The sequence below is a fragment of the Plecotus auritus genome (genome assembly GCF_963455305.1).
Source record: "Plecotus auritus genome assembly, chromosome: 4".
Classification (NCBI taxonomy): domain Eukaryota; kingdom Metazoa; phylum Chordata; class Mammalia; order Chiroptera; family Vespertilionidae; genus Plecotus; species Plecotus auritus.
This window is the reverse complement of record NC_137775.1, coordinates 103,022,525-103,043,138: the sequence shown is the minus strand read 5'-3', so window position 1 is coordinate 103,043,138 and position 20,614 is coordinate 103,022,525. Positions and strand designations below refer to the sequence as shown.

The window sequence follows — 20,614 nt, the reverse complement described above, 5'->3', positions numbered from 1 at the left end:
TGTAGAAGTGGGGAGATCTTTAAGTGGACAAGTTTTAGAAATACTCTGTCTTGGATTGTGATATGAGTTGCCTAGATATAGAATCCTCCTCCAGGTCCCCAACTAGAATGTTGTAGCACCTCAACTCTTGACCATTCCCTCTTCCTCCCCACTAATGCCCCCTTTTCTCAGTTTACCTTTGATGTCACTGTGGAAAATGGAATGACCTGGGTCAGAAAGTTCCAACCCTACCATGCCCTTCCTCCGTGGGAAGACACTTCCGTCCACGGACTTCTTCCTTTTTCTTTTCTTTTTTTTAAAAAATATATTTTATTGATTTTTTTACAGAGAGGAAAGGAGAAGGAGGATAGAGAGTTAGAAACATCAGTGAGAGAGAAACATTGATCAGCTGCCTCCTGCACACCCCTTACTGGGGATGTGCCCGCAACCAAGGTACATGCCCTTGACCGACATCGAACCCGGCACCCTTCAGTCCGCAGACCGACGCTCTATCCACTGAGCCAAACTGGTCAGGGCTCCATGGACTTCTTTTTATCTACAAAAAAGATGTTAGGTTAGAATGCCCAGAACCTCCCAGCACTAATATTCTATAATTGCACAGCTTCTAAAAGCACCCAGTGATTCCATGTGAGAAGTGTGTATGAGATGGTGCAGGTAGAGGGAGGGACAACCTTAGCTCTCCTTATCCCAGCCACCCTTATCACTTTTCTGTTCCTCAAATGTATCTTCTCCATCCCTGAGTTTTTTAGTCCCTTATTGTTCTCTCATCTGGTATACTCTACTTTATCTACTTGCCACAATGTTTGGTCTTACCTCTTCTAGTTTCTGCTGAAATGTTACTTCCCAGGGATTATTTGACTTATTCCCCACCCTTCACCCCAGGCAAAGTGCCACTGTGGCCAATAAGCATCATGTCATTGCAGGTTCACCTCTACCTCAGTAAATTCCATGAAAACACTTTTCTTAGTGCCCATAACAGTACAGAATTAGTCAGGATGCTCCAAGAAAGAGATCTGGTAGGATGTATGTGTATATATGAAGAGAGGAAGAGAGATTGACTGATTGATTTACTTTACGGAATTAGCTTCTGCAATGGTTGAGTGCTGGCAAGTTCAAAATCTGTAGGGCAAACCTGTGGACTGAAGACCCAGGGAGGAACTGATGTTGCAGCATGTATCCAAAGGCAGTCTGAAGCTGAATTCCCTCATTTTCAGGGACTTCAGTCTCCTCTTAGTCAAGGCCTACCCATGTTATCATCGACAATAATCTGTTTTACACAGTCTGCTGATTTCACTTTAATCTCAACTAAAAATACCTATACAGTAACATCTAGACTAGTGGTTGACCAAATACTAAGTACCACAGCCTAGCCATATTGGCACATAATTAACCATCACAAGTACTTAGCACAAATGCGTAATTATATACATATTTTATTTATATACCAGAGGCCCGGTGCACAGAATTCGTGTAGTGGCGGGGGTGTGGCCTGTGGGGATTGGCCTGCTGTGGGAGCACTGCTCATCCTGGTCAGCTGAGCGGCTGTGGACCCGCCCTCTGAGCGGCTGCTCCCTCTGTGGGAACGCCGCTCATCCATCAGCCAAGTGGCACTCCCACTGTGGGAGCGCACTGACCACCAGGGGTCAGCTCCTGCATTGGGCACCTGCCCCCTGGTGGTCAGTGCACGTCATAGCAGCTGGTCAACTGGTCATTCTGGTCGTTCTGCCATTCGGTCGCTGGGCTTTTATTATATAGGATATTTATAGACCTATCATATATATGTTTATATGAGGGAAGTAAATGAACCATCCATGTCCCACCTTTGACCACTGAATGCTTCCAGGTTGGCTCCTGTGTCCTTGACATGTCCTTATCCTTTGGCTGAGCACTGACACCACAACATGCCCAATGCTAGAGTGTTTCTTATGCATGTATCATAATTTGACCATCATTCTATTGTTAGGTAGTTTTTTATTTTTGGTTAATTTTCTATTACAGGTATCCTCCATTTTCTAAAAGTTTCTCCATTTTACCTACATTAATATGGTTAAGTTTTTTTCATAAAAGCAAAAATCCTCTTCATATTTCTTAGGCTAGCAAAAGCAGGTACAAATGTACATCTTTCATAAAAGTGAAGTGGCAGTCTGGTCTGTGTGGCTGTGGTTGAGCATCAGCCTAGGAACCAAAAGTTACCAGTTCAATTCCCAGTCAGGGCTTATGCCTGAGTTGTGGGCTTGATCGCCAGTAATGGGCATTCAGGAGGCAGCCTGTTGATGTTTCTAACTCTCTTCCTGTCTCTGAACTAAAAAAAAGATATTTAAACACACACACACACACACACACACACTAGAGGCCTGGTGCACAAAATTTGTGCACTGGGAGAGGGGGTGTCCCTCAGCCCAGCCTGCACCCTCTTCAATCTGGGACCCCTCAGGGGATGTCCAACTGCCTGTTTATGCCCAATTCCTGTCAGACATACCCTCACAATCTGGGACTGCTGGCTCCTAACCACTCGCCTGCCTGCCTGCCCCTAACCACTCTGCCTGCCAGCCTGATAGCCCCCTAACCGCTCCCCTGCCAGCCTGATTGATGCCTAACTGCTCCCCTGCTGGCATGATCATCCCCAACTGCCCTCCCCTGCTGGCCCGATCGCCCCTAACTGTCCTCCCCTGTAGGGATGAAGGGACTGGGGGACTCCGGCTGGATGAGGCGGGGCTGAGGGGACTATGGCTGGATGAGACTGGGTGCCACCATCTTGTGGCTGTGGGCACCGTCATCTTGTGAGGGCGTGGCAGTCAATTAGCATATTCCCTCTTTATTGGCTGTGGGCACCGCCATCTTGTGAGGGTGTGATGGTCAATTAGCATATTCCCTCTTTATTAGATAGGATATTTATATGTTTTAATTTATTTCAGAGAGGGAGAAGGAGAGAGACAGAAACATCAACGATGAGAATCACTGATTGACTGCCTCCTACACAGCCCCCACTGGGGATTGAGCCTGAACCCCAGGCATGTGCCCTGACTAGGAATCAAACCATGACCTCCTGGTTTATGGGTTGACAGTCATCCACTGAGTCACACCAGCCAAGGCAATAAAAACATTTTTTTAATGTGAAGTGGCATAGATGACCTTTGAGGACGTAGGTAAACTCTTCACTCTACACCATTTCAGCTTATAAAAGGTTTCATAAGAATGCACTACTTTTGGATAGTAGTGTAAACCTGCATGTAATAGTACTAGTATGTAAAATTTCATATATGAAAAAATTAAAGATAGTAAAATGATCCCATCACCAACTTTAGTAATTATCTCTCCCTTAGAGAATTACAGGAGCCTGGACAGGGGTTTGGATTAGTGAGACCTGTTTTGATAAGCAAAGCAGTAAAAAATCATCTCCAATAATTCTATGGGAACAGCTTTAATTTAATAATAGTAACAAGTACAGAAGCGAAAGACAGGTTCTCCGCCCTCTCATTTGAAGGTGGCTCAGAGCATACCCTTTGGCCGTGGGGTGCTATGAAACCTCAGAAGTATCAGAATGAATCACTGGAAAAATAAAGAAGCAATTAACCCAAAACAAGAGGTTTAACAACACACACTTATCACCTCACAGCACTGTGGTCCAGCAGTCCACGCATAGCCACTAAACTGTCTGCCTCAGGCTATACATAAGCATGCAATCAGGAGCTGGATCTGAAGGCTCAACTAGGGCAGGATCTACTGTCAACCTTACTTACATGTTTGTTGGCAGGATCCAGTTCCTGGGGGGCTATTGGGCTGAGGGCCTCAGATCCTCAAGGGTGGTTGAACAGGAGACACCACTCAGTTTTCTACCATGTGGGCCACTTGCTTCCTCAAACACAGTGAAGGAGAATCTCTTCCAAGAAGAAAGTCAGAGATTTTATAACCTCCTCATAGAGCCGATAACCTTTTACCTGTGCCATATTCTACTGGTTAGAAAAAGTCACTAGCCCAGCCGGTGTGGCTCAGTGGTTGAGTATCAACCTATGAACCAGGAGGTCAGTTTGATTCCAGGTCAGGGCACATGCCCAAGTTGTGGGTTCTGTCCCCAGTGTGGACTGTGCAGAAGGCAACCGATCAATGATTCTCTCTCATCATTGACGTTTCTCTTTCCTTCTCCTTTCCTCTCTGAAATCAATAAAAAAAAATTTTTTTTCCCCAAAAGAAGCAAGTCACTAGATCCAGCCCAAACTCAAGGGGAGGGGACTTCACAAGAGTGTTTATACCAGTGTAAGGATCACTGGGAGCTACTGGAAAAGTCTGCTTACCACACAGCAAACAGCTGACACCCTAACACAGAATACTTGGTGCTTAAGCAGTTTGTGTCTCCTCATCAAAAAGGCTAATGAGAGCGAAAATGAGGCAGGATCCTCCACTGCCACATACCCCACACTACATGTCCATAGGGTGTCCAGTTTTCTCCATTACAGAATAATAGAAGGAATGGGACTCATGCCTTCTCTTTACTTGCTAACGATAAATTGAAAATTTCCCAGGAAGCCTTTTTCTTAACTTATAGCACATGACATGATTTTGCACCTGAGTCCTGTTGAACAAAAGGAGGTAACTCCAAAGGGACCTGCTTTGCATTGCAACAAAAAATTTAAGATACTTAGGAATAAACTTAACCAAGGAGATAAAAGACCTGTATTCAGAAAACTACAGGATATTGAAAAAATCGAGGAAGATATATATAAGTGGAAAGATATACCATGTTCATGGATTGGTAGAATCAACATCATTAAAATATCCACACTACCAAAGGCAATCTACAGATTCAATGCAATACCTATTAAAATACCAAGGGCAGACATCAATGATGGAGAAACCAAGATGGCGGCATAGGTAAACACCTGAACTTGCCGCCTCGCACAACAACTTCAAAACAACTAAAAGACAAAATGGACATCATCCAGAACCACAGGAAGACTGGCCGAGTGCAAATTCTACAACTAGAAGGAAAGAGAAAAGCATACTGAGACTCAGAGGAGGTGCAGAAGGCAGAGGTACAGAGGCGCATGCACGGAGAGGGCTGGTAAATGAGTACGCGGCTGGCTTTTTCAAGCCGGAAGGAGACACAAGCTCCCGACTGCTCTGAACTCCATTTCCGGGCGAGACTCTGGGGACCCAGACTCATATGGGGAGAAACTGGACTGTCTGGCAGCGGGCAGACCTCGAGGACGGCTTTCTCTCAGAGGTGCTTGTATCGATCACCGAGGGACACTGAGACCCCGGGGCCTTTTAGGGCAGGGTGGACGGGAATCCATTGCTGTTTGCTCTGCCCTGAGACTCCGCCCCATCCAAGCTGTACGCAGAGGCTTTTGCATAGGAATAACCTGGTCCTTTGAAATCTAAAATTACCTAACAAACTGCAGCTGAGTCAGAGAAACCCAGAACATCCAAAAGAAGGCCCAAGGCCCCAGAGCAGCTTGCATTGCTTCACAGCTGGGCCTCATCTGGGCACCTCCAAAACCCAAACAAAGAAGAGGAATCTGCAGATCTCTCCATAGCTCCTGCTGGGTGGCCTCAGGCAGAGGCTAAATTAGCACCTCCTTGGAGATCTAAGAGTCAGTATTACACAGGGGTCAGAGTAGGAACATCCAGATTACAACTCCTCAGATCCATAAGGGACACACTCAGGGGGCAGACGCAGTGAGCACCAAAGCCCCACTGAAGCAAGTCTTGCCTCATAAGGGTGTCTCCAGCACAGAAGTTCTCCCAGCGTAGACACAGCTGATCCTCACAGCCAATTGGCCTGGAGGTCAATTCCTCCCAGTGATACCAACAACAATCAAGGCTTAACTACAACAAGACTGTGCACACAGCCCACAAAGGGGTGTGCACCAAGAGTATCCACCTCAGGTAATTGGGGAGGCTGAGTCACTGGGCCCTATAGGACACCTAGCACACAAAGCCACTCTATCAACTCAGGGAAGCAGCCAAAATGCGGAGACAAAGAAACAGGTCACAAATGAAAGAAATGGAGGAAAGCAAACTACTGGATATAGAGTTCAAAACCATGGTTATAAGGTTTTTCAAGAATTTTCTAGAATAGGCCGATAAATTTAGTGAGACCCTTGAGGATATGAAAAAGGACCAACTAGAAATTAAGCATACACTGACTGAAATAAAAAATAATACACAGAGATCCAACAACAGACGAGAGGATTGCAAGAATCAAGTCAAAGATTTGAAATACAAAGAAGCCAAAAACACCCAACCGGAAAAACAAAAAGAAAAAAGAATCCTGCCCTAACCGGTTTGGCTCAGTAGATAGAGCGTCGGCCTACAGACTGAAGGGTCCCAGGTTCGATTCTGGTCAAGGGCATGTACCTCGGTTGCAAGCACATCCCCAGTAGGGGCTGTGCAGGAGGCAGCTGATCGATGTTTTTCTCTCATCGATGTTCCTAACTCTCTATCCCTCTCCCTTCCTCTCTGTAAAAAAATCAATAAAATGTATGTTTTTAAAAAAAGAAAAAAAGAATCCAAAAATATGAAGATAGTGTAAGGAGCCTCTGGGACAACTTCAAGCATACCAACATCAGAATTATGGGGGTGCCAGAAGAAGAGAGAGAGCAAGATACTGAAAACCTATTGGAAGAAATAATGACAGAAAACTTCCCCCACCTGGTGAAAGAAATAGACTTACAAGTCCAGGAAGCGCACAGAACCCCAAACAAAAGGAACCCAAAGAGGACCACACCAAGACACATCATAATTAAAATGCCAAGAGCAAAAGACAAAGAGAGAATATTAAAAGCAGCAAGAGAAAAACAGTTAATTACCTACAAGGGAGCACCCATACGATTGTCAGCTGATTTCTCAACAGAAACTATGCAGGCCAGATGGGAGTGGCAAGAAATATTCAAAGTGATGAATAGCAAGAACCTACAACCAAGATTACTCTACCCAGCAAAGCTATCATTCAGAATTGAAGGTCAGATAGCTTCACAGATAAGAAAAAACTAAAGGAGTTCATCACCACCAAACCAGTATTATATGAAATGCTGAAGGGTATTCTGTAAGAGAGGAAGAAGAAAAAGGTAAAGATAAAAATTATGAACAAATACATGTCTATCAACAGTGAATCTAAAAATCAAGTGAGCCCTAACTGGTTTGGCTCAGTGGATAGAGCGTCGGCCTGCGGACTGAAGGGTCCCAGGTTCGATTCCAGCCAAGGGCATGTACCTTGGTTGCAGGCACCTACCCAGTAGGGAGTGTGCAGGAGGCAGCTGATAGATGTTTCTCTCTCATCGATGTTTCTAACTCTCTATCCTCCTCCCTTCCTCTCTGTTAAAAATCAATAAAATATATTTTAAAAATAAAAAATAAAAAAATAAAAATCAAGTGAATAAAAAATCTGATGAACAGAAAAATCTGGTGAGTATAATAGAATCAGGGGCATAGAAAGGGAGTGGACTGACAATCCTCAGGGGGAAAGGGGTTTGGGGGGGGTGCAGGAAGAGACTGGACAAAAATGATACACCTATGGATGAGGACAATGGGGGGGTGGGGTAAGGGTGGGGTGAGAACCGGGTGGAGGGGAGCTATGGGGGGGAAAAAAGAGGAACAACTGTAATAATCTGAACAATGAAGATTTAGAAAGAGGGGAGGGGAGGGGAGGGCAGGGGAGGGGAGGGGAAAAGAAAAAGAAAAAGAAAAAAAAATACCAAGGGCATATATCACAGATCTAGAACAAATACTCCAAAAATGTATATGGAACCAAAAAAGGCCTCAAACAGACACAAACAAGTTTCAATAAATTTAAGAATAATGAAATCGTATCAAGCATTGTCTCTAATTACAATAGTATGAAATTAGAAATCAAGTACATGAAGAAAACTGAAAAACTCAACCATATGGAGGCTAAATGACATACTATGAAACAATGAATGGTTTAACAACAAAATCTAAGAAGAAATCAAATGATACCTTGAAAATACAATGACCCCAAATCTGTGAGACACAGCAAAAGCAGTTCTAAGAGGGAACTTCTTAGCAACACAGGCCTACCTCAAGAAAAACCTGAAATAAACAAACTTACTCCTAAAGGAACTAGAAGAACAACAACAAACAAAGCCAAAGTGAGTAGAAGGAAAGAAATAATCAAGATCAACATAGAAATAAACAAAATAGCCGAAACCGGTTTGGCTCAATGGATAGAGCGTCGGCCTGCGGACTGAAAGGTCCCGGGTTCGATTCCGGTCAAGGGCATGTACCTTGGCTGCGGGCACATCCTCAGTGGGAGGTGTGCAGGAGGCAGTTGATCGATGTTTCTCTCTCATCGATGTTTCTAGCTTTCTATCCCTCTCCCTTCCTTTCTGTGAAATATCAATAAAATATATTAAAAAAAAAAAAAGAAATAAACAAAATAGTCTAAAAAAAATAATACAAAAGATCAATAAAACCAAGAGCTGGTCTTTAAAAAGGTAAAATCAATAAACCTTTACCCAGACTCAAAGAAAAAAGAGAGGACCCAAGTAAATAAAAATCAGAAATGAAACAGAAGTGACACCACTGAAATACAAAAGATTATAAAACTAGTGGCCCAGTGCATAAATTCGTGCACACTGAAAGGAATTTAATTAGAAGAAATATTTTAATATCGCTATTTGCCCTTTCTCTATAATAGGAGTGTCAACCAAATTCATGATCAACAATGACAGATCAAAACACATGCATTCGATTGGCGCCGGCAAGAGCTTCATATGTATCATACATGCACGAGACAACTTAGCCTTTTATATATATAGAATAAACTTGTTTAATTAGACCTGCTTTCTGATTTAGCTAAACTTTTTCCAGCCCAGTGAAGCATCCCAACTTCTCTTTCAGGTAATTTCAAGGTTCCCATTCCTTTCTTTTTTTTTTTTTTTTAATATATATTTATTGATTTCAGAGAAGGAGAGGGAGATAGAGAAACATCAATGATGAGAATCATTGATCAGCTGCCTCCAGCATGCCCCACACTGGGGATCGAGCCCACAACCAGGGGATGTGCACTTGGCTAGAATTGAACCCCGGACCCTTCAGTCCACTGGCCGATGCTCTATCCACTGAGCAAAACTGGCTGGAGTGAGGTCCACCATTTCTGACTTCTTTTCAGTTGGATCAAATTTCTAAGCTTTCTAAATCTCCATTGTCTAGATAATGAAAAGAAAATAGGATTCCACCGAATCTCCTATCTACCTACTCCAGGACTTCTGTGAGGATCCAATGAGATGAGGCACAGGAAAACGCTTCACAGACATTTAGTTAAAGTGTAAAATGTTCCACCTGTGTTCTTGGACTGAATAAACTACAAGAAGGCTAGTCATCGCTAGGGAGAGGAAGCCAGGCGTTACCATGTGACATCATTACCCAGCGCCCACCTGGGCTGGGCTGTGGGCTGCATTTTGCGCCATGGGGTCTTGGCAGCGTTGGCTGTGATTTGGTGTGGTGTTGCTCCAGGGTGGTGGTGGGCCCTATGTCCCACTTGGGGGATGCCCACTGTTACTTTGTCAGCACCAGGTCCACGGTGCCGTTTCTCTGTGCGCACCACAGCAGCTCCTGTGTTAAGCATCTGCCCCCTGGTGGTCAGTGTGAGTCATAGCAACCGGTTGGACAGTGGGAAGAACACTTAGCATATTAGCCTTTTATATAGAGAGACTAGAGGCCCAGTGCATGAAATTTGTGCATGGGGGGGTGGGGGAATCCCTCAGCCCGGCCTGCACCCTATCCAATCCGAGACCCCTCGTGGGATGTCCAACTGCCTCTCACAATCCGGGACCACTGGCTCCTAACCGCTTACCTGCCTGCCTGCTTGATCGCCCCTAACCCCTCTGCCTGCCTGATCACCACAAACCACCTTTACCTGCCTGCCTGATCGCCCCAACTGCTCCCCTATCAGCCTGATCACCCCTAACTGCTCCCCTGCTGGCCTAATCGCCCCTAACCGCCTCTGCTTCGCTCCACATCCGGGACCCAGGATTCCCCCCTCCGGCCGGTCGCAGGCACCCAGGACCCTGGCTTCTCTCCCTCTGGCCAGCCATAGGCACCCAGGACCCAAGCCAGCTTTGCCCGGGCTGGCTGCAGCTGCAAGGGACCGTGGACGGGCAGCTTCACCCAGGCTGCAGCCACAGGCGCCCAGGACCGCGGAGCAGGTGACTTGTCCCTCTCCTGGGCCCCAGCCACAGGCGCTGGCGCCCAGGACCACAGTGTGCGGCTTGTCCCTCTCCCAGGCCATGGCCTGGCTGGTCCCCATTCCTCTTTCCCCAGTGTTGAGTATCTGAGCCCTTACGGTGTGACAGTGTGATGACCATTTGCATGTTAGCTCTTTATTATATAGGATACTATAAGTCTTGGCCAGTATGGCTCACTTGGTTGAGCATAGCTCCATGCACCAAAAAGTCACCAGTTCAATTCAGGTTGTAGTTCTATCCCCAGTAGGGATGTACCAGTATATGGGATGCAGCCAATTGATGTTTCTCTCTCATATCAATGTTTCTCTCTGTCTCTCTCCCTTCCTCTCTCTAAAATCAATACAAACATATTTCAAAAAAAGAGTATGGCCCTAGCCAGTTTGGCTCAGTGGATAGAGCATCGGCCTTCAGACTAAAGGGTCCTGGGTTTGAATCCGGTCAAGGGCATATGCCCAGGTTGTGTGCTCAGTCCCTAGTAGGGAATGTGCAGGAGGCAGCAGCCAATCAATGATTCTCTCTCATCATTGATGTTTCCATCTCTCTCTCCCTCTCCCTTCTCTGAAATCAATAAAAATATATATAAAAAATAAATAAAATTTTAAATTACCTATTTAAAAAAAAGAGTATGTTTAAAAAAATACTATGAACAATTATATACCAATAAATTGGATGATCTGGAAGATGGATAAATTTTTAGAAATATACAATCTTCCAACACTGAGTAAAAAAGAAACAGAAAATCTGAATAGACCAATAACCACTAATAAAATTAAATCAGTAATCAAAATACTCCAAAAAAACAAAAGTCCGGGACTGAATGATGTCACAGGTGAATTTTATCAAACATTCAAAAATACCTACCCTCATACTCAAAAAAATTGAGGGAAGACTGCCAAGCTCATTTTATGAGACCAGTTTTACCCTTATTCCAAAACCAAAGACATTACAAAAAAAAAGAAAATTATAGACCAACAGCCCTAATGAACAGATGTATGTTAAAAAGATCATAAACCATGATCAAGTGAGATTTATTCCTGAGATTAGTTCAATATCCACAAATCAATTAACATGATACACCACATTTAAAAATGAAGGGTGAAAATCATGTGATCATATCAATAGATGCAGAATAAGCATTCAACAAAATCCAGCATCAGCCTGGCCAGTTTTTTTTTTTTTTTTAAATATATTTTATTGATTTTTTACAGAGAGGAAGGGAGAAGGATAGAGAGTTAGAAACATCGATGAGAGAGAAACATCGACCAGCTGCCTCCTGCACACCCCCCACTGGGGATGTGCCCGCAACCAAGGTACATGCCCTTGACCGGAATCGAACCCGGGACCCCTCAGTCCGCAGGCCGACGCTCTATCCACTGAGCCAAACCAGTTTCGGCAGCCTGGCCAGTTTTGCTCAGTAGTTGAGTGCCGACCCATGAACCAGAAGGTCACAGGTCAATTCCCGGTCAGGACACATACCCAGGTTGCAGACTTGATCCCCAGTAGGCAGCCGATCCATGATTCTCTTATCATTGATGTTTCTAGCTCTCTCTCTCCCTTCCTCTCTCTAAAACTAATAAAAACATTTTTTAAATCCAACATCCGTTTATGATAAAAACTCTCAGCAAAGCAGAAATAGCGGGGACTTACCTCAACATGATAAAAAGCATATGTGACAAACCCACAGCTAACATGATACTCAACTGGAAAAAGCTAGAAGCATTTTCCTTATGATCAGTGTACCTGTCCAATTTCCCAACACCATTTATTGAAGAGACTGTCTTTACTCCATTATATGCTCTTGCCGCCTCTGTCAAATATTGAGTTGAATGGCTTGGATCGATTTCTGGATTCTCTGTTCTGTTCCATTGGTTTATCTGCCTGTTCTTGTGCCAGTACCAGGCTGTTTTTTTGTTTTGTTTTGTTTTGTTTTTTAAAAATATATTTTATTGATTTTCCACAGAGAGGAAGGGAGAGGGATAGAGAGTTAGAAACATCGATGAGAGAGAAACATCGACCAGCTGCCTCCTGCACACCCCCCACTGGGGATGTGCCCGCAACCAAGGTACATGCCCTTGACCGGAATCGAACCCGGGACCCCTCAGTCCGCAGGCCGACGCTCTATCCACTGAGCCAAACCAGTTTCGGCAGCCTGGCCAGTTTTGCTCAGTAGTTGAGTGCCGACCCATGAACCAGAAGGTCACAGGTCAATTCCCGGTCAGGACACATACCCAGGTTGCAGACTTGATCCCCAGTAGGCAGCCGATCCATGATTCTCTTATCATTGATGTTTCTAGCTCTCTCTCTCCCTTCCTCTCTCTAAAACTAATAAAAACATTTTTTAAATCCAACATCCGTTTATGATAAAAACTCTCAGCAAAGCAGAAATAGCGGGGACTTACCTCAACATGATAAAAAGCATATGTGACAAACCCACAGCTAACATGATACTCAACTGGAAAAAGCTAGAAGCATTTTCCTTATGATCAGTGTACCTGTCCAATTTCCCAACACCATTTATTGAAGAGACTGTCTTTACTCCATTATATGCTCTTGCCGCCTCTGTCAAATATTGAGTTGAATGGCTTGGATCGATTTCTGGATTCTCTGTTCTGTTCCATTGGTTTATCTGCCTGTTCTTGTGCCAGTACCAGGCTGTTTTTTTGTTTTGTTTTGTTTTGTTTTTTAAAAATATATTTTATTGATTTTCCACAGAGAGGAAGGGAGAGGGATAGAGAGTTAGAAACATCGATGAGAGAGAAACATCGACCAGCTGCCTCCTGCACACCCCCCACTGGGGATGTGCCCGCAACCAAGGTACATGCCCTTGACCGGAATCGAACCCGGGACCCCTCAGTCCGCAGGCCGACGCTCTATCCACTGAGCCAAACCAGTTTCGGCAGCCTGGCCAGTTTTGCTCAGTAGTTGAGTGCCGACCCATGAACCAGAAGGTCACAGGTCAATTCCCGGTCAGGACACATACCCAGGTTGCAGACTTGATCCCCAGTAGGCAGCCGATCCATGATTCTCTTATCATTGATGTTTCTAGCTCTCTCTCTCCCTTCCTCTCTCTAAAACTAATAAAAACATTTTTTAAATCCAACATCCGTTTATGATAAAAACTCTCAGCAAAGCAGAAATAGCGGGGACTTACCTCAACATGATAAAAAGCATATGTGACAAACCCACAGCTAACATGATACTCAACTGGAAAAAGCTAGAAGCATTTTCCTTATGATCAGTGTACCTGTCCAATTTCCCAACACCATTTATTGAAGAGACTGTCTTTACTCCATTATATGCTCTTGCCGCCTCTGTCAAATATTGAGTTGAATGGCTTGGATCGATTTCTGGATTCTCTGTTCTGTTCCATTGGTTTATCTGCCTGTTCTTGTGCCAGTACCAGGCTGTTTTTTTGTTTTGTTTTGTTTTGTTTTTTAAAAATATATTTTATTGATTTTCCACAGAGAGGAAGGGAGAGGGATAGAGAGTTAGAAACATCGATGAGAGAGAAACATCGATCAGCTGCCTCCTGCACACCCCCCACTGGGGACGTGCCCGCAACCAAGGCACATGCCCTTGACCGGAATCGAACCCGGGACCCCTGAGTCCGCAGGCCGACGCTCTATCCACTGAGCCAAACCGGTTTTGGCTACCAGGCTGTTTTGAGTACAGTGGCTTTGTAGTATAACTTGGTATCTGGTATTGTGATTCCTCCAACTTTGTTCTTTTTCAAGATTGCTGTGGCTATCCAGGGTTTTTTTTGTTTCCATATAAATTTTTGGAGTGTTTGTTCTAGATCTGTGAAATATGCCATTGGTATTTTAATAGAGATTGCATTGAATCTATAATGAGTCGTTAGCTGTTGAAGTGTATATACATTTTTTGGGAGACACCCTGGGTATACACACTTTGACTAAATATAAAGGCAGTGTTTGTACTTCAACTGCATTTTCAAACTTCTAGTAGCATTTCAGGATGAATTTCCTTTGTTCAAAGCTTAGTCTGGCTGAACACAAAGAAACATCAATTGAGCTACCAGCTGTTAAAAGTGTGTATACATGTTTCGGGGACACCCTGTAGATGAGAGGATTAGAATACAGAATAAAAAATCCAGAAATACATCTAACCATGAAGGAATTTCACACATGACAGGAACTTCTCGTTCACCTAATCCATCTAATGTGTCCTGTTCAGTACAGTAACCACAAGCCACATGTGGCCATTGAGCACCTAAAATATGCCTAGTCTAAACTGAGATGTGATGTAAGTAAAATATACATCAAATTTCAAAGACTTAGTATTAGAAAAAGAACAAAATATCTCATTAACTATTGTTTAAAGTTAATTACATGTAAAATTATTTTTTTACAGAATGGGTTAAGTTTGTGAAATTAAATTTCACCTATTTCTTTTTACTTTTTTTAAAATGCAGCGACAAATAAAAAACTTGAGTGTTTTACATTATATTTCTAATGGACAGAACTGCTCTAAGGAAAAATAAAGATCTTCCCTTTACATCATATTTAAAAAAATAAAGATAAAGAGTTAAATAAAAAAATAAAAAATACCATATGAGATCCTAGGAAAGTAAATTAGGATGGATTTCTTAATGAGGACAACTTGTCATATATACACGTGTATGCAGAAACAGATAAAAAGACAAACAACCCAATAGGAAAAGCAGGCAAAGAGCAGGATTGGAAATGCCCAGAAAAACAAATCCTAGTGACAAACAAACATTTAACAAAAAGATACTCTAAATTACTAAGGAAGAGAAAATGCAATTTAAGTGACTAAGACATCTCTTTACTGGTTGGGGGGTGGCCAATGTAGATGATACCTCTGTCAGGGATGTGGGAAAAGGGACAAGCTCATGCACTGCTGCCAAGGGACATCCTATCTTAATAAAAGAGTAATATGCAAATTAACCATCACTCTGCTACACCCACCAGCCATGCCCACCAGCCAATCAGGAGCGAATATGCAAATAAACCCAACCAAGATGGCTACAGCCACAGAGAGCAGGAGGGAGGCTTGGGTTTCCCCGGCAATGGAGGAAGCCAAGATTTCCGCCTGCCCTTGCTGGCCTAGGCCTCCACTCAAGGCTACAAAGTTTCAATGATAGAAGATACATAAATCCAAACAGAAATGGCAGCAGCCACGGAGCTAGAAAGAGCAGGAGGCTAGGGTTGCCCCCGGCGATGGAGGAAGCCAAGCTTTCCACACACCCTGGCTGGCCTAGGCCTCCGCTTAAGGCTACAAAGTTTCAATTATAGAAGATACATACATCCCAATAGAAATGGCTGCCACCTCGGAGCAAGCAGAAGGCTTGGCTCTGCTCCAGGCTATAAAGTTTCAATTGTAGAAGATAAATAAACCCCAGATACCAGGGCCTCCGCTTGGGTCATCGGAAGGCGTGGCTGGCCTGCAAACCACCACAGGCCCCTCGCCCAGGCCACCCCTCGCTCCAAGGGAACCCCCACCCTGATCCGGGACACCCTTCAGGGCAAACCAGCTGGCCCCCACCCGTGCACCAGGCCTCTATCCTATCTCATAAAAGAGTAACATGCAGATTGACCATCACTCCAACACACAAGATGGATGCCCCCATGTGATCAAAGATCCTGTGGACACAAGATGGCCAGCAGGGGAGGACAGTTGGGAGGGACCAGGCCTGCAAAGGAGGGCAGTTGGGGGCGATCAAGCCTGCAGGGGAGGGCAGTTAGGGGTGACCAAGCCAGCAGAGGAGGGAAGTTGGGGGCAACCAGGCCTGCAGGGAAAGGCAGTTGGGAGGGACCCAGGCCTGCAGGGGAGAGCAGTTGGGGGGGACCAGGCCTGCAGTGGAGGGCAGTTAGGAGTGACCAGGCCTGCAGGGGAGGGCAGTTAGGGGAAAACAGGCTGGCAAGGGAGCAGTTAGGCATCAATCAGGCTGGCATGGGAGTGGTTAGGGGGTTATCAGGCTGGCAGGCAGAAGCGGTTAGGGGCAATGAGGAAGGCAGGCAGGCGAGCAGTTGGGAGCCAGCAGTCCTGGATTGTGAGAGGGTTCCCAGATTGGAGGGTGCAGGCTGGGCTGAGGGACACCTCCCCACCCCGTGCACGAATTTCGTGCACCCGGCCTCTAGTGTTAAGAATAACAGGCTTCTGAAAAACCAACATTGCAATATCCATTAAAATTAAAACTATATAATATTCTTCAATAAGGAACCATCCTCAGAGTAATAAATCCACTATACATATTGACATATGTTCAGAGAATCTGTATTGTAACACCATTTATGCAGCAGCAAAAATTTAAAAGGGAAACCAAGACACATTCAATAAATTAATAAATGCCATCTGCTGATAAAAGGCTGAAAAAATGTATGGTACCCATAAGACCAGTTAGGCAATCATTAAAAATGTTAAATGAAAAATATTAGCAAAATTTTTTACACTTGAAATATCAACACTGGCTCCATGGTAGGGATAAACTACCTCATAACATGCTGGTGTAGGCATAAATAGGTACAACCTTATGGGAACACTCTATTAGACGTTTAAATGTCCATGCCTTTTGACCCAGCAGCCCAACTTTCAGAAATCTATCTTATTACTTTATGGCATGACAATCTAAACATACCTGTGCAAGTATGTCAAATCATTATGTTGCACACCTTAAGCTACTACAACATTGTATGTCAATTATATCTCAAAACTGAGGGAGAAAAATATATGTACAAGGATGTTCACTATAGCCTTTATTAAGACTTGGAAAGAACCTAAATGTGTACTCTAAATAAAAAGCTGCATAAGTTATGTCTACAGAATAAAATAATAACACAGACTTGAAAAAGAATGAGGTAGTTCAATATTACTGAAGTAAAAAGACAGAAAATAGTATAAAGTACAAAAAGTCCAAACTGAAGACTGTCTATGTTTGAAAGTTTTCATAATTAAATAAATGAAAAAAAAGAGTGGGGTCGAGGAATTAGGTACGCTGCCTTTTTCTAAGAAATCTGGACTGTTGAACCCTCTCCACCCCAACTCACCATACATGACCTCAACAGTTTTCTACCTGCACTGCTAATTTGGCTATTTCTTCTATACGACTCATTAATTTTAAGCCATCTTCTAGTCTCCTTTCTTGATATAAAAACAGTATTTAAAATGTTTATAGCCGAAACCGGTTTGGCTCAGTGGATAGAGCATCAGCCTGCGGACTCAAGGGTCCCGGGTTCGATTCCGGTCAAGGGCATGTACCTTGGTTGCGGGCACATCCCCAGTGGGAGGTGTGCAGGAGGCAGCTGATCGATGTTTCTAGCTCTCTATCCCTCTCCCTTCCTCTCTGTAAAATATCAATAAAACATTTTTAAAAAAAAAAATAAAAAAAAAAAAATAAAATGTTTATAAATTTTCATCTCATTAAAAAAATCATCTCATTGTAATTCACTTTTTGCATCCCTTGGTATAAATCAGCATTACAACACTCATCACTCTCCCTGCAAAGCCAGGCTACCTTAGAATTGGGGCATTTTGTGAACTAGAACAAGTACTGCTGCTACAATTTCTAATGGTCCAATAGCAATGAGGCGGGAGGGAGTTAATAAATGTAATTTTCTCAAGTTTAATCCTCTTCAATCATTGGCTACCGAAAAGAAAAGTAAGCAAAAAGCAAAGGAACAGTAAAGAAAAAGTAGACCACCTGTATTTAGCACTTGTGATCACAAATCTTTATAACTCGCACATTTGAATATTTTCTGCAAATACATGGTTTCTGGCTCCCAGGATGTGAAGCTAAACACCGAGCATTGTTTGTAAAGAGCATCACAACTTACACGGGACACGGCGGGCCTTTGGCCACCGACCTCAGAGGGTACACCAAACTGGTCACCTCCTTCAGTCCGATTCCGCAGCCAAGGGTCGGGGGAGAGAAGGCGCGACCCTTCCGCACCGGCAGGGCCCCACTCCCAGCTCGAGCTCCTCCCGCCCCGTTGCCCATTCCTCCAGCCCCGGGCCTGCGAAGCTTCCAACAGCAAGGGCGCTGCAATTGAGGTCCGGAGTCCACACAAGCACCATCTCCTCGTGGAGAGGCTCGCGTCGCCGCCCAACAGGGGAAAGAGCGGCCTTGGCTCGCACGCAGCCGCGGGAGGAGCGAGGAGGTGGAGAACAGGTGAGCAGCAGCGGCGCAGTGCCAGCTCTCTCGGGCCCCACTCCAGTAGGGACGAAGATCATAGGGCGAGGGGCACGAACCCCACGGCTGGGAGAATTGACTCCCAGAATGGTAAAAGGCTAACCCTAACCTAGTCGGAAGTGACGTGTTCACTGAGACCTGCCGGTCCGCCCCGTAAATGGCCGCCCCAACTAGGCACCTTCTCCCGGACTGGCCAGCAGTGGCAGGTGTAGCTCCAAGTCCGACCCCGCCCGGCTCCGGCAGCTCCCAGCGCCACCCAGAACCAACCGAACCCAGCCCGGGCCGAACCGGAGCCCAGCCCAGCCGGGTGGGTCAGCTCCCCACTCGCGTCCGCCAGCGCCCGGCGGGCTGGCTTCAGCGCTCAGCCACGCGCATGCGCGGCCCTCTGTCCAGAGGATTCCTCGGGCCGCCTGGGCGACCACGTTTCGGCCACCTGCCCCTCCGGGTCCCTTCTCGCCTTAGACTCCAGCCAGCGTTCCTCACCTCCGGCCTCCCGCCTTCTTCTGCCGCAGGCAGCGCCTGGCCCGCGGCCGCCCGCGGCCACAGGCTCCCAGACGCCAGCCTCTAGGAGCGACTTCCGCTTCCGGCGAGTATTGTGTGTCGCGCTGCGGGCGGGGCGGTGGGGAGGAGGAAGGAGGAGGCAGCGCTCCGGCGGCTCCGCGCCCCGCACTGCCCGATCCGTGGCCGGGAAGGTAGGTGCCGTCCCGCCGCCGTGCCCGGGCCTGGGGTCTGCCCCCGCCGGCCGGGCCCGCACGCCGCGTCCCAGCGCCCGCGACCGCGTCACCGGCCCGCACGTACCCACAGCCGCCTCCACCCGCCTCGGGCCGGGGACGTTGGCCGCCCCGGCGACGTCAGCGCGTCCGGCGTTGCTTGGCTACCCCGCCGTGCCCCCTTCCCGCCGCCGCTCGCCTCCCCCGGTGAAACTGACGTCGTCCCGGCGGTTCTCGGCTGCGCCCCGGCTGCGGGCACCCCACCTTCACGTCCACTCCTCACCTGGACACGCATCCCTCCCTCCCTGCCAACCTCTCCCCTCTCCAGCCCCTGCGCCTGACCTGACGGGAGAAGATGGAGACCGGGGTGGGACCGAGTTGTGAACCACGCTCAGGAGAGGGTCGCAAGGTGGGGCCCCGGACAGTGTAGAAGCAAAATGAGGACGTGCCTGGAGTTGGCGCTTCTACAGAGACACGAGGAATAGAGGGAGAGAAATCTCCAACCCAGAGCGCCAAGGCCCCAAGTCTCTCCCTCCTTCCCTAACCTTCTCCCCATTGTTTTTCCACCACTGTTGCCAGTCTAGTTCCCTAACTGCATACAATTCAGTTCACCCCAGGCGAGGAGACCACCTAATTTCTAGAAGACTTTGGAAAAGGGCAGGCTCACCACCATTGGGGTCCCTTAGGTGGGGAAGCTTCATGGACTGAACAGTCTCTCCTGGTTGAGGGAAGAATTTGAGATTCAAATAAGTTACTACAAATTAAAGACTAAATGTGTGCCATCAATATACACAGGAATAATAGTCATTATTAACCCAACTCATTATAGGGCCACTTCCCTCTCAACACATAGACGTACTAAATTTCTTTCCCTCTGTCCGGTCCAGTGTAGGGGAGGGAGGTGGACAGGAGGGGTCATGAAGATAGAGAAATCAACCATTTTGTGGGTAAAAGTGGTGTTTTACCAGCAGAGGAACAGCCTTCTGCCTAACAGATGTCTTTAATACATTTCTCATTCTTTTGAGGCTTCACTTGAGGAAGATTTTGATTGCCTCTTTATTTTCTTCCCCAACCATCCAATACCCATTAGCTGGAGGCACAGTGTGTCCAAGGAATTTGTTATTCATAGCTGTTTCATAAGACTCCAGTCACTGCTGAATATTTAAAAGAGACTTTTCAGCCCTCTTTTTAAGAAGTTGAAGTTATTGGCCTGGGTCAATAATACACTCTTTAGTATAGTTGCCATGAATTTATCACTTTTCAGTAGTTCTAAATGTCCAAATGCAGAAATAGAAATGGGATATTGTATAAATCGTTTCACTCCAAGAGGAAGGCACACTTCCTCTAGACCAGCCGTGGGCAAACTACGGATCCAGCCCGTTCGGCTGTTCTATCCAGCCCGCGGAGCCAAAAGAGCGGAGGGTTCTCTTGCTCTCCCCTCCGCTACTTTACTTTGAATTTATATTAGTTCACACAAACACTCCATCCATGCTTTTGTTCCGGCCCTCCGGTCCAGTTTAAGAACCCAT

The 20,614-nt window shown here is 45.7% G+C and overlaps 2 protein-coding genes across 6 annotated transcripts in view; one reads left to right on the top strand and one right to left on the bottom strand.

Annotated features, from left to right (window-relative positions):
* The window catches only part of TRIM26 (tripartite motif containing 26), a 139,904-nt gene extending 120,690 nt beyond the window's left edge, over positions 1-19,214 (bottom strand). For 3 of the 5 annotated variants that reach the window (XM_080665225.1, XM_080665231.1, XM_080665232.1), the window contains exon 1: positions 18,859-18,989. The gene's annotated coding sequence lies outside the window, so the exon portion shown is untranslated. Of the gene's footprint in view, positions 1-18,019; positions 18,123-18,858; positions 18,990-19,173 lie in introns of those variants that run through there. The other 2 variants (XM_080665228.1, XM_080665227.1) reach the window with 2 other exon arrangements.
* The window catches only part of LOC308246902 (ribonuclease P protein subunit p21-like), a 64,420-nt gene continuing 62,780 nt past the window's right edge, over positions 18,975-20,614 (top strand). Inside the window, exon 1 of the mRNA XM_080665235.1 lies at positions 18,975-19,067. The gene's annotated coding sequence lies outside the window, so the exon portion shown is untranslated. The remainder of the gene's footprint in view (positions 19,068-20,614) is intronic.